At 44.3% G+C, this 13,467-nt stretch overlaps 1 protein-coding gene across 7 annotated transcripts in view; it reads left to right on the top strand.

Moving 5' to 3' along the window:
- The window catches only part of peak1 (pseudopodium-enriched atypical kinase 1), a 96,981-nt gene that overhangs the window by 27,603 nt on the left and 55,911 nt on the right, over positions 1–13,467 (top strand). The gene's annotated exons all lie outside the window — the stretch shown is intronic.

The raw sequence follows: 13,467 nt of genomic DNA, 5'->3' as shown, positions 1-13,467 counted from the left end.
TTGGTATGCAGGTGCAGGTCCCCTGTAACTCATCTGCCTCCAATTGTTTTATTAGGATAGAAAAACTATTCCCATTAGGAATGACAAAGTCGACTGTGAACTCATATCTATGGATGCTAGCTGAGCCAATTCTCATTTTTTGGGCAATGTTTCTGTCTGGCTTCATGCAGAATGAGTACTTTTGTTCTCTCTCCCTTATGGTGTTTCGACCTCGAAATTTGTCTGGCCTACAAGAAAAGAAAAATATAAATTTGCTTCAGTCTGAGACCACCGCGGCTGTCTCAAGCAGCTGTTCTAGCGCTGCGTCTACAGATGGGCACCAGGCCATTAGATGTATTGCAGAGTTGACAGTGGTCAGCGTAAGGGAATATTACCATTGCTCTAGGTCTCTGTCTGCGGCCTCTTCATTGTCTTCCTCCTGTGATGGCGGCCAGCCTTCATGAGGCCCATAATGTGCTCTGTCTGAGAGGGCTCCTGTGAGACCATTAGTCTGTCCCACGGCTGCCCATTCCCGGAAAAAAAAGTGAGTCGTGATGGACGCAAGCTCAAGTTTCACTTGCTCTTTCACTCTCACTGGCTCTATCTTTCCTCCACTTTCCTCAATAACTCAGCCAGGTGGGACGTTGAGACTCATTTTCCACATGCAGCACGTCACAATAAAAGCAGTTAGTGCTGAATTCAGTTGTAGACTCACTTTCAAAGATTAGATATGGCTCCACATTAGAGATAAGTGGCAAGCATTAACCTTAAAGGATCTCTCTTGCACTGTGATGAATGCATTCTATAGCTTGATTTAGCTTATAATGGTGCTTTGAGTGACGTATTTGTACATTGTGTAGGGGCATTTTTCCTCAAAACATTAAAGAATGATAATGAGTGTGTTGTGGAGTGGAGCCTGGGGTTGATGTAAATGGTGAACTGGTAATGATGTATAAAGGCATTGCAGTCAGGCATTGTGGGAACGCTACAGCTTTCCTCCTTCTGTTTTGATCCTCTCTAATTGTGCTTGTCTGATGGCAGCTCATTAGCCCAGCCGCTATGCTAATGTTACACTTAGGATTTTCTTTATTCACCTGTTCTCATGGATTTGATCTCACCTACCCACATAGCACTCTCTCTCTCTCACACACACACACCCACACGTGCGCACGCGCGCACGTACATGCAAACTCACACGCGTGCTAGACCAAGGACGATGCCGTTAATGAATATCAGTGGGATTCAGAGACTGACAGCACTGAAGCTGTGCTGTTCATGCTGCACAAAGGCCAAGGCGGATGATAAAACAAGACCTACTTTTCAGTCTCTTCAGGTGACAGATGCATGCTTTGATGCAGCGAGTGCAAGAGTGAGCAAGGGGGGCGAGGAGGATGGGCGGGGGCTGGGGGGTTGGAGTTTGAGGCCGGGGATAGAAAAAGGGAGTGAGGGGAAAACAGGGAAGAAGAGGGAAGAGAAAGAGAGGAAGAAAAGAGAAGATTTGGGTGTTTGACATACAGCTGCGAACTGGATGCTCCCCCAGTTTGTGCGGGGTTGTAATTATCACCTCTTCAAACAAGCATATTTCCGGCACTGATGATCAAGACAGAACTGTTAATAAGCAACTAAGCTTTCTGCTGAATTTCAAAAGCAGGCACAGAGATCCGTTGCCTGATTAAGACCTCTGGGCAGTCTTTCCTCAGAGCTCACCTATTTTCATTATTAATGTAGAAGCAAGTACAAGTAAGTACAAGTAAGAAGTAAGTAAGTAAAGCAGGTCGTGTGGTACACTAGCAGTTAGCATATCTGTCTAAATGATTGTTAATTATTTATACAGTAGACTGTAGTAGACCAACTCTTTCATGCCATGAGAGGAGGCAGAATGCCAGCAATTAGGATGTGGACTTGATTAGCACCTGCTTTTTTAAAATAGGATACCATTGTGTTCATCATCTGTCAACTGAAGCACAGGATAATTACATTAAAGTCTGCTACAGTACAAAAGCTGAAAGAAGTGGTCTCACAGTGAGCACATGGATCAAATACGCTGTTTGACTGAAACCAGGAATAACATTGTCTTTCCATGCACCATTTTACATCATCAAATTTTAAAAAGCAAAGACCGTAATGATGGACAGCTGGAATGCAGTTTACATCGCACCACAGGAAAAGATAAGAATGTGCAAGCAGCTCAATTGGAGACATAGCCTAGCCTTCGAGGCTTGATTTTTTTCTGATTTTTCTTTTGAGTCTGTGCCACACAAGTGACCTCCAGAGAACTGTGAGAACGTTGACCCTGCACCAAGTCAGCCTGGATGATGACATTTACATGTGGGCATGAACACAAACACCATCAGCCTCATAAAACGGTTGTTTGTTAAAGCATGCAGCCTTTTTTCCTATTTCTGTCTGTGTGTGTGTGTGTGTCTGTGTGTGTCTGTGTGTGTCTGTGTGTGTCTGTGTGTGTCTGTGTGTGTGTGTGTGTGTGTGTGTGTGTGTGTGTGTGTGTGTGGATGTGTGTGAGAGAGTATGTGTTTGCCTGTGAGGTGTTTAGAATTAATTGGAGATTTTTTGGCTCTGTGTCGTTGTGCTATGGAAGTGTTATCTCCACACTTTTAGAGCCATGTAAAGGTGTTACGAGAACAAGACAGCCGGCAAAGAAAGGCTGCACAGTTAGAGTGCAGATTGGGCAGATGACATACTTTGAGCTCGCTGTCTGACCTATTACAGCTGAAGAATTTGCCTTTGCATAATAGTTAAACTTTTAGAGGCTTCCAAAGTGTACTTGAGCAGCAATTTGTCTTGTGGCACTTTCAAGTTGTTTTATTAGTAGGATGGTGGGTGAAAACAAACATCTGAGTTGTTTTGCTTCAGTTACAGACTTGTGCACTGCAGTACATTTCTGAGAATTGAGAGATTTTTTTGTATTTTAGCATGACTCTGCAGAACATTCAGAGCATTCATTATGCTGCTGGTTTCTGTGTTTAAATGAACATTTAGGTGATGTGGTCACCTTACACGTGATCAGTTTTCCTCATGTCAGTTTATACTTGTCACCCTCAGCATCCACTTATTTTATATGTTTCTCCTCAATTTAACATTCTCTCTTTCTGAAAAGCCTCAAAGTAAATGTGATAAATTAGGCACATTTTTTGCCATTACCGTTTCATGGATGGGATGTGAAATATTCATCCTAAGTTGCTAGTCCATGTGAGTGAACTCCTGATCCAATCAACATGAATTTTGGATGCCTGAAGGATGATGCAGTTATGTTTGAATATTTAGGTGAAATAGATCCTTCTCTTTCTTGAGAGTAATGCAGGAATGGAAAGCAGTCTATTCCCACAGTACTTCACTGGTAGAATGTTCTGATATTTGACTGAGGAATTTTTCATTTTTTTACTTTTTGCCAGATTTGCAACTTTCATGGTGCTACGTGGCCTCACAAACTGACATTGATACTGCTGTAAAAGTTTTAAATTAAAAGTGAACAATTGAAAATGTGGATATTACAGAAAACTGTAATTTCCTCTCTGCAATACTTCCACAACTGATTTAAAAGCTTAAATCATTCTGCATGTTTTGCACTTCTAATACATTTAAAACATGTTGCCTTTCCATGATCATTTGTCTTCTATCAGATGTTTATTTTTGGTACTTCTGACTGCAGTACTTTTGGGTCAGTTGCTGCGCTTGAAAAGGCCATTTTGGATTTCAGCGAAGAGGTCGGCCTTGGAAATTCCACATTGTGTAGTAATGGAAGTGTGAAGTTTTCTTTTCATAGTGTATATGACCAGGCATGTAATCGAGGCCGAAAGCTGCCCTTTCATTAAACCCAACAGGGCTGGATTGAAGATGTGAGAAGCACCTGTAATCATAGGCACACTGTAAAATATTAAGTGTTCATGACCCAACTACCGTGTTGTGGCATTTTATATGCCATGTCCAAATCCACTCCCCAAACAAACTCCCTCTGTCTCACTACAGTCAGCAGAGGAAAAACAAGACATCCATTGTCATTTTCCCTAATCAGTTGCAGCAGAGCTAAAGCTTCTCGAAATGCCACGGTTCTTACAGTGTGTAACATATACCCTGTTATTTAGTGCTTTCCTGCTGCAGAGGGCTGATTGCATATTTTCTGCCATCCTGTGGTTCTCTCTGTGGTGATTTTCCCTGCTGGTCTTTTTGCCCTGGTTGTTCACACCTCACTCAGTGGCAGGCCTTCATGTGAACATGCCGTTGTAGTCACCAGGCATGCTGAAATTAACACTACTTCAGAACCAACGCTGTAGTAGAGGCAACTTGGTGTGTACTTTATAACCTGGTTCACACAGTGTACTGTACTTGTAGGCCCACTCTATAAAAGTCTTTATCTGTGTGTCTATACAGATGTGGTACTCATGAGGTAGTCATTGTGTCATTCCCAAGAAGACATACAGTGGTAAATAAGAGTTGACAGATGCTAACAGGTAACTGTCCGCAGTTCATTTGAGTGTCCTGCTGTAAGATTGATTAGTGTGTTATGCAATTGCATTTTAACAAGCATTCACTGTCTGCTACTTCATTGGCAGTACAAGTGGTAACATTTGCTGTCAATCTGCACGGATCTTTGAATTTCTATTTCTTTTAAAAGCCTAACTGATTGTCAGATGTTACATTTTCACTGCCATGTGACATTTTCATCTGACATAGTCATGCCACCTTTTGTTCATTTACACCCTGCTGACCAGCGTTCAGGATGAATTTAAAGGTGTGTCTACTGCATTGGCAAGTGGTGCGCCATGTGCTCACAGCTGCAGATCGGCGCGGCACCATCTGTTAGGAGACCTACCCTTTACCTCCCCACACATGGGCTAGCGCTGATTAATGATTTGATTGACGAGAACTGTCAGCATCCTTTTAGGCTAATTGAACTCCTATAGAGCATGGCCATTGTTTGTTTCCATACTCAGAAAGACATACAGTAGTGCAGCCATCGCTGTGCCTGTTGTGACAAACCTCCGGGTCTAAGCTTCGCAATCGTGTCAAACATCCGTAGAATTTCTCAGGTGGCTTGTTATGGTGGGGCCTAGGGAACAGACTTCCATTTAGCAGTGGGAATCTGACAGTGACTGGAGAAGGAATTCGACAGACAAGCAACTGAACCCAAGGAATCCTCTTGAAGTGTCCTGTGCTCAATTTCTCTTGGCAAGTGCATTTTATGGCGTAACATTTTATCACATGCCTGTGCAATCTTGTTTCCATTGTGCAAGAGGACCACCAAAATATAATTTTTGGTTTCACCCCCTGTACTGTAGAATTCTCAGGTATTCTAACTGTATTCTGATGTGTTCCTATATTACTATGCATGCACAGATTGCTTCACCTACCATGTGCTGGAGTGTTCATGAGAGGGCATGCCATGGAATGTTTTTTTTTCCCTGATGTGTTTCTCCTCAACCTTCTCTCCTGTTAGGCAGATCAAAAGTTCAGCAAAGGGGACTGACACATGTGGAATGCTAAGCCCCACATCTACTCTCCCATACCATTTGCTGTGCAGCATCTAGATTTATGTTTGTGTTTTCATTACTACTCTCTGCTGTGAAAATGGATTTGTTTGACAACGCAAGCCGCCTCCTCCACCCCGGCATTCTAAGAACCTCAATGTCCTTAACCCTGGCTCAGTCAGAGAGTGTCTTTTAAAAACCTCAGACCTCTCTCCCCCCGAAGGCCCTGTGTACTTGGGCTTGCAAACAGGGGTTACACGATTTTTCAATTACTCCCATCTCCGTTGCATCCACCAGCCTCATGCTCAGCCACAGTTTGCAGTGACTCCAGAGGAAAGGTCAGTTTCACCCTCCTTCCTTTAATCTGTCCCTCTCTTTGTCATACCCTTTCAGTCTCCCTCATACTCTCCCATTCTCCTCTTCCCTCTCCTCCTTTATATATCTCTCTATTCTCATCCTGTCTTTGACGAGACAAGTCGTGAATGCCAAAGCCAATTACCTCTGTAAACTCTGTGTAATTGACCTGCTGTACTCCATGTGTCTGCGATGAGATTAATCATGTCACAAGCACCTCTTAAATCACTCATTTGTGACCGGCTCTATGCCAAGCTAATCTGCACATGGACTAATTGTATACATGTATATCGCACAGTCATGCATTACTTGGAGGTTCATATCTGGACTACTCATATGTCCCCCAACCACCAAGCCAACGCAATGGTAATGTTGCACCACAGAGTCCAAAGCTTTTAGAGTAAGCTGTTGTGTGTCCTGCTGTGGAAGTCGTAGCCTGAGTTCACTCTGACATGTAAGATCATTGTCGTGCATCCCGTCTCTGGCTTTGCAGAGGCCCAAGAGTGACAGTGTGCAGCCCCGGCACTATCTGTGCCAGCCAGCTGTTCTCCCCCGAATGTGGTGAGCAGCCTTGACAAATGGTTTGATGCAGATATTAATAAAGCTGTGCTCTGGAGGCTGAGGCAGTGCTGTCACACTCCATGCCGCCGGCTGATTGGAGAGAGGAGAAGCCACGTGAAGGAGCGCTCACCCCTTTCCACAAGCTTTCAGACCTTCTAGAGTGTTCCATGGGGGGGGGTGGTGGTCTTCCTTTTCTCCGTCTTGGCGTTTGGCAAAAACTGAATGAAAAAAACTCTGCAGACGTGCAGCACTCTAGAAATCCCAGCATGCAGTTCTTATTTGAGCGAAAAGTCACTGCATACAAATAAATCGTCCCCGGACTGGTTCTGGATAGACAGGGAGCGCTGGAGACAAGTATGCATTCAGAAGATGTCCGAGCCTCTCTTTGCCTTCAGGCGGCCCTTATCGCTTCCGGTTCTGTACACACGGTCTTGACAGAAGCCTTCTCCGTGGAATGCCGCTCCTTATCTACGGCCCTGCTGGGTCAGCTTCTCAAACTCATGCCTCAGCTCCTCCCTGACCAATGCCAAAAGGAGAGAGAAGACTGGATTTCCCCAAGGAGTTCCAGTAGATTCTTCAGCAGTCCATGTTTGATTTGTTTCCTCCAAAGGCCCCAAACTAATATCAGCCCCTTAGAAGCTTTGTGTGTCGCAGCCTTATCGAATCACCAGCACCCCGTTTGGCTCTCTGCCTCCGAATGTGTGCAGAGTGAGGCGAGTTCTTTGATGCAGAAATTGCTGGGGGAGAAGGGTAGGGGGTGGAGAGGGGACAAAGTTAAATCAGTATCGAGGGCTGGAGCTGCTATCGCCCAGGCCCAGGCTCCTGGCAGCAGCCCTGCCATGCCCAGCTCTCCTCCTTGTGTGAGTCAGAGCCACCCTGGCCAAGAGTGCAGTCCCCCCCCCCAGCCCTTGCAGCGTGGCAGGGAGGCACTCAGCTGTCATGACTGACATTTCTATGATGAAACTGGATGCTAGGGTCCACGCAGCCCTGCTTTGCGGAATCCCAGCCATTCCGCAGCTCAGCGATTAGGACACTTGGGAGGAATGCTTTAGTGCTGGTGATGTCATGACGCATGCATGCATTGCAGGATGTACTTAATGAGAGAAGAGGGAGGTTCAGCGAAAGCTTGTGACTTGTTAGAAAGGGCGTTGGAAAGTATCGAAATTTCAAGTACAGTTCGAAAAAGAGACAGCCTGGAGGACATTTAAAAATGGTTTGGCTTGATACTTCAAGATCAGGGATGAAATGCATCTGGAGTGAGAAATGTGCAAGAATGGAATTAACCAAAGTGTGTTATAAATGAAAAACTTCCTCTACATTGTATTTCAGAGGTCTAGTGTTATTTCTGGGCTTCAACAGCCAACCATTCAGACCGGACAATGTGTAATCCCACCATGTTGTCGTAAGCCTCAGGCTGTGGAACGGCTGCACATGTTGTAGGGAGTAGGAAGTTCAAGACGGCCTGGTAACTCCCAATAGTGCACATCAGAGGAAGATGGTCGGGAAGTGTTACATGCCTCAGATGGTCTCATTTTGCTGGCAAGGCCTTTAGTTCACCTCAAAATAAGAGCCTCCCTTTGACCCATGTTGGACATCTCCGTCAAACTGACAGGAAAATTTTCAAAATCAAGATCCTTTTTTAAAGTCCCAGACTTGCACACCATCAAGAAGATTACACAATATAAGCTTAACTGCTTCTGACATTCTTTGCCCACTGGGGACAAGCTGATTAGAGGCACATATTTATTCTTTTATTATTTTTGTGTACATGGTTTGATTACATTTATTACAAGTGACACCACTGTTAACCAGAAGAGAGAGACTGTTAATTGCACATGAGTGCATCATCCCTTTTCCTGCATGATTTCCATGCAATGCCACACTCTGGCTTTCCCATGACCATTTTAGTTTGCCACCCACTAATGACTGCTGTCGTCCCACCCCCCACCCCTCTCTTCTGCCTTGCCTCGGCTTTATTCTGTCCAGCACAATGGTGTGCTCTGGGAGTTCATTACTGCAGAACTGTCTGGGAGGTCTCTGTTCTAATGGCAGCCTACAAAAGCAGGCAGCAACAACAAAAGCTCGGGTGGTATTTTAATGTGTCCCCAAGGGTTTGCGAGTCTGCTGTGGTGACGAGAGCACGAGCCCTGGTTGTTTGCAGGGGCGCGTTGGAGCCCCAGCTGAGTCAAATGCTACAGTACCCCCCCCCACACACACACACACAAACGCTCCTCTCTCGGTTCCCCCAGAGAGAAGTCATCTGACTTGGTGTCTTTAAAGAAGCACTTTGTATTCATCGTTGAACCATAACACAGGGTATTATTGTGCAATTTAAGACCAATATGCATGCTGTGAATTTACAATGAACCTTGTTAGAGGACAATTTATGATCATTAGACTATTTTTCCAGAAGATGGATAGACATTCCAATTACTTTGCCTAACATACATGTGATGCATAAAAGCTCTTAGCCAGTATATGTTCAGTAGCTTTTGCTTTCCCTTGGGCAGAAGGTTTCTTCTCCGTAGGGAACAGAAATGGATCATTTGTCACTGGATTCAAGTCTCAGGGACACTAAGGTCCATTAGTTCACTCAGTGTCCACCATCTCACTATCATATGCCCACTCTATGAATGCTGGCTAGAAACTAAATAAAACAAACCATGCAATGGTTTGATATGTGCTGCTTTTTCTTTCAACATTTTGTTGGGAATTAATTTACTGTCAGCTTGCAGCCAGGTTGAAATGGAGAAAACTGTAGATTTTTTTTGCATCTGGTATTTGGTGAATATGAGAGACGATCAGAGATGAGTTTCTGAGGGATTATAAAGTTGACAAGATTAACTGGGATGAAACTCTGCTGATCTGCTGATGACACTGATTTATGTCAGTCTATCTCTCTGTTATGAAAATAAATTATTACTATTGATGGAGTACAAAAGGATAAAATTCCTGTCTGCCACACATGTTTCTCTTCGGGCCCATTGGAGTCACCTGGACAACCTCTTCCAATGTGGCCAGTTCCCTGACAGGAGGTGATGGATGGTTTTATTTGAAATCTTGTGATAAGGCTGTGAAGCAGAACTGTTTTGAAAGGTGTTTTTGTTTAGTAGCCAGTGTCTGACAAGTGAAAAGGGCTTTACTGATAGACTTTTTATATTTGGATGAAATGTTCTGAGAATCTTTATGGTGTGAGTGTAGTGTCCCTGCTATTGTCTATAATGTAGTATAGTGTAGGTCCCATGGTTTGAATTAAGAAGACATTACCTTAATTACAATACATTAATTAATTGCAATATAAATAGTGTTGCTCTTCTATGTGCTGTTTTTATAGCAAGCTTTTTCATTATTTGAGCACAATTAATTAAATGCAGCAAACTCTACAGAACGCTTAAGTGAAGCATGGGAATAGTGGCAGCATCGTAAGGGAAGCATGCAAATCTCCACTTTAGGTTATACACATTCTAGATACAACTGTAAGGGTTATAAGGGTTATGTTCCTTTCAAACTTTTCATTTGACTAATAGAACAGTGAGAAACCAGAAGTAGCCAGTTAATAATGTGAATCAGTAGCTTGCAACCAATGTAGTAGACTGAGATTTGGGCTATCATTTTAAAAATCACAAAATCATTCATGCATTCATTCATTCATTCACCCTTTTCTCTGTTTGAGTATAGTGCATTAGCGGTGTGCAGTCATGTGGCTAAGGCTAAGTCAGTGGGAGTAGTTCAGTGGAGGGAGTTGGCGTAGTGAGGCCGAACTCCGGTTCTGGTCAGCTGACAGATGTTCCACTCAGACCCCATGAAGTGCTTCATTAAGAGGCACAAGGCACAGGGAAGCTGATACGGTACACTGGGAATTTGTCAGTGTCTGCCTGTCACACTCACCATCTTTCCGTCTGTAGCTCTCTTTCTATCCCCCCCCCCTCTCTCAGACACACACACACACACACACACACACACACACACACACACACACACACACAAACTTTGTCTTTATAACTCTCACAGTACACACACACTCTCACAACATTGCCATTCCTCCGGGTGAGAGTTCTACTTCTGTCCCCCAGAGTGTATGTGTTCCTCTCTCTTCCTTGTTCCTTGTGTATGAGTTGCACATTATTATGAATGTCGCGGGAAGCGGCTCAAGTAACGGCTAGTGGCTGGATAGATTCACACCCAAAGAATCCCCATGCTCTAGTCCAGCATTGTCTTCTGCCTTATCTCCTTGCTCCTTCTCTCTCCCTGCATGTCTCTTCTGCTCTGTTTCCTTCTCCCTCTTCTCCTCTACCACACTCTGTAGTCTTTCCTACTCTCTCTCTCTCTCTCTCTCTCTCTCTCTCTCTCTCTCTCTCTCTCTCTCTCCCTCTCCCTCCCTCGCTCTTTCCCTCCGTTGCTCACACCCCCTGCCTCTCTCTTTGCTTGCCGCTCTGATTTCATTCTTCACGTGGCTCTCCTCCCTCTCGGCTGACGCTGAGGCTCCACAGTGATTTTTCTTTTCTTTTTTTTCTTTCCCCGGCTCTTTCTGTAAGTTAGTCTCTCTTCTCTTTGTCTCTCTTCTTGCTCTCTCTCTCTCTCTCTCTCTCTCTTTGCTGCTATCGCTGCGTAAGGCAACTGTTGCTGAGGCTCATTTGGGGGAACAGCCACCTGACAGCCACAGGCAAGCTCATCTAGATATCGGAGATGTCAGCATGAATATGTGATCTGTATCTCTCTGTCTCTCTGTATCTATCTATCTATCTATCTATCTATCTATCTATCTATCTATCTATCTCTATCTATCTATCTATCTATCTATATATTTATCTCTGTCTATGTCTTAGATAATGTGCTTGACTGCTTGTGTGAGTGTGTTAGATCATGTGCAAACGTGCGTTTATATATGTAAACGTATGTGTTGTTTGTTTGTTTGTTTGTTTCTGTGTGTGTGTTAAATCCTGTGCATGGATTAGCGTGTATGTGTGGATTCCTGGCTCAGGGGGTGCCCTGTAATTAGGCAGGATGTGTGGCTTCTTTTTACATGCTGCCTTGCATGTTAACAAGGTGAATGTTTATGTTCAGGAGGGATTTGTGGAGACTGTGGTTATCTTATACTTTGTTTGCACACTAATACCATATGTGTGATTACCTACTAAACACCTCTGTCTTGGGTCTTCAGGAGTCTCTCTCTATCTCTATCTTTCTCTCTCTGTCTTTTTTCATTGTTTTTCTTTACCCAAAGGGTTTGTTTCCTATGCCCAAACACAATTCGTTCACTCATTCCTTCAACTGAGGCTCTCAATTCAAAGTATGTGGTTGTACGCTTCCATTTGCCAGGAAAGCTGTTAATCCCTGAATAGAACCAGTTCCTTATCTCTCGTTCTTTCTTTCTTTTTCCCCAAAGACAGCTTTGTTTCGATCTCCTTGAAGTTGCTATTATTAAGATTGCTGGGCACAATTGATCAGATACAGATGTTCAGGTTCACAGTATATTGGAAGGATTTTTTCTGGGAATCGTTCCTTTATGTGATTCTGAGGCAAAGCGGAGGGATATCGCCTCTGGCATGTTTTCTTTTTTACTTTTTTCACTTTTTCTCACTAGTTCTGGGAGCCAGTCTTATCGGAAAGTGGAAAGTGATTAATTTGCTGGTCTAATTCTGCGTGCCATGGAAGCCCTTGAAGAATAAAGAGGGGAAGGCTGCACCACAGTCCCCCTTTCTGAGGCAGACTATTAGAACAGCATGTCTGTCCAGACCCGTCATTTTGCGGAGCGTCTGCACCTGACCTTGATGAGGAGCACCCCTCACTTAGCCAGCTGGGCTTTATTACCCCCCCCCCCCCCCCCCAACCCTCGTCCCTCTGCCAGCGCCAGTGCTAGTGCCCAATCAATTGTGCTCTGTGCACAGCCAAGTCATTTCCTCTTATATCATTTCACTTTTTTTTTATCCATTTTCTACATGTTATCCTTTTTTACCTCTCTTCTCTTTCCTTTCTTTGCTATGGTTGCCAATAGAAATAGATCTGTGACCTTACTGTACGTCTTAGTCAGCCTTGAAATGCTGAATTTTTCAGTGTGTGTCTGTGCTTGTGCTACATCAGTATCTGCCATGGTAACGTTACAAGTAGGCCTTCTGAGTGGCTCTTCAACTTAAGTGGTTAGGTGGCACAAACACCACTCCCAACTCCCCACACACATAACGGGCAATTGTATTTGATCATCCGTCATTAACTGCATTATTACGGCTATTGTACCTCTCTCCCAAATGATGTAGAATCTTTCTCTAGTCACATAAGTCCTTCTCTTGAAGAAGTGCAGTGTTTTTGCAGAGTGACAGTGTTTTGCAACGTATATAGGTCACATTGCTAATGATGTTTGCTTCAATAACTGCAATAATAATTATTAATTCATTGCATACTGCATAAGGATTTCCCCTTGTGGATAACAAGTCCTCCTTACAGAACAGGCTCAGATGAGGCTCTATTCACCATATTCACACGGCGGCCATCTTGTTTTGACAAGATGGCCGCCGTGTGAATATGGTGAATAGGTTGCACTGTACATTGGCAGTCATTTGCAATCAGGACAAACATGACAGATGCATCAATAATGAGAGGCCACGTGAGCTGAGCACCTCAGCTAATGGCCATTGATTGGAGATTTAGGAGGAGTGATCAGATGAAGAGACTCAGTGGTGAGGTCACACTTCTCTCATCACACTCAATCTCTCCAGCTTTCTTCTTTTTAGTTTTCCTTACGCAGTGTGTTCCAAGTCGCACTCGCTGACGCACACGTATTGCACTGCTGCCTTTAGTGATGATGATCGTCTTTTTAAAAATCTCCTCCCCTCCTCTCCAGAAAGACAAGTTGCTGTTGTCGCATCCATTATTGATGCAGTGCTGCTCTGCTCCCCAGGCTTGCCTGTGTGTGTAAATATAGGGTGTCGTTTGTGTGACTTCCAGGCCGCTGTGCTAAATTCTGGAGGTCAAGCTGCCTGGCTCTCCTCCTTCCCCAGCTGAGGTCTGCCCAACCCAGCGGCTCCCGCGGCTACAAGTAGGCTGTCACATCAGGGCGAGGGGCCGTGAGTTTCCGCTCACACCCCTCCTGTCA

Source organism: Alosa sapidissima, chromosome 11 (assembly GCF_018492685.1).
Source record: "Alosa sapidissima isolate fAloSap1 chromosome 11, fAloSap1.pri, whole genome shotgun sequence".
Classification (NCBI taxonomy): domain Eukaryota; kingdom Metazoa; phylum Chordata; class Actinopteri; order Clupeiformes; family Clupeidae; genus Alosa; species Alosa sapidissima.
Note: the sequence above shows the minus strand (reverse complement) of the source record. Positions and strands in the feature narration are given on the sequence as shown.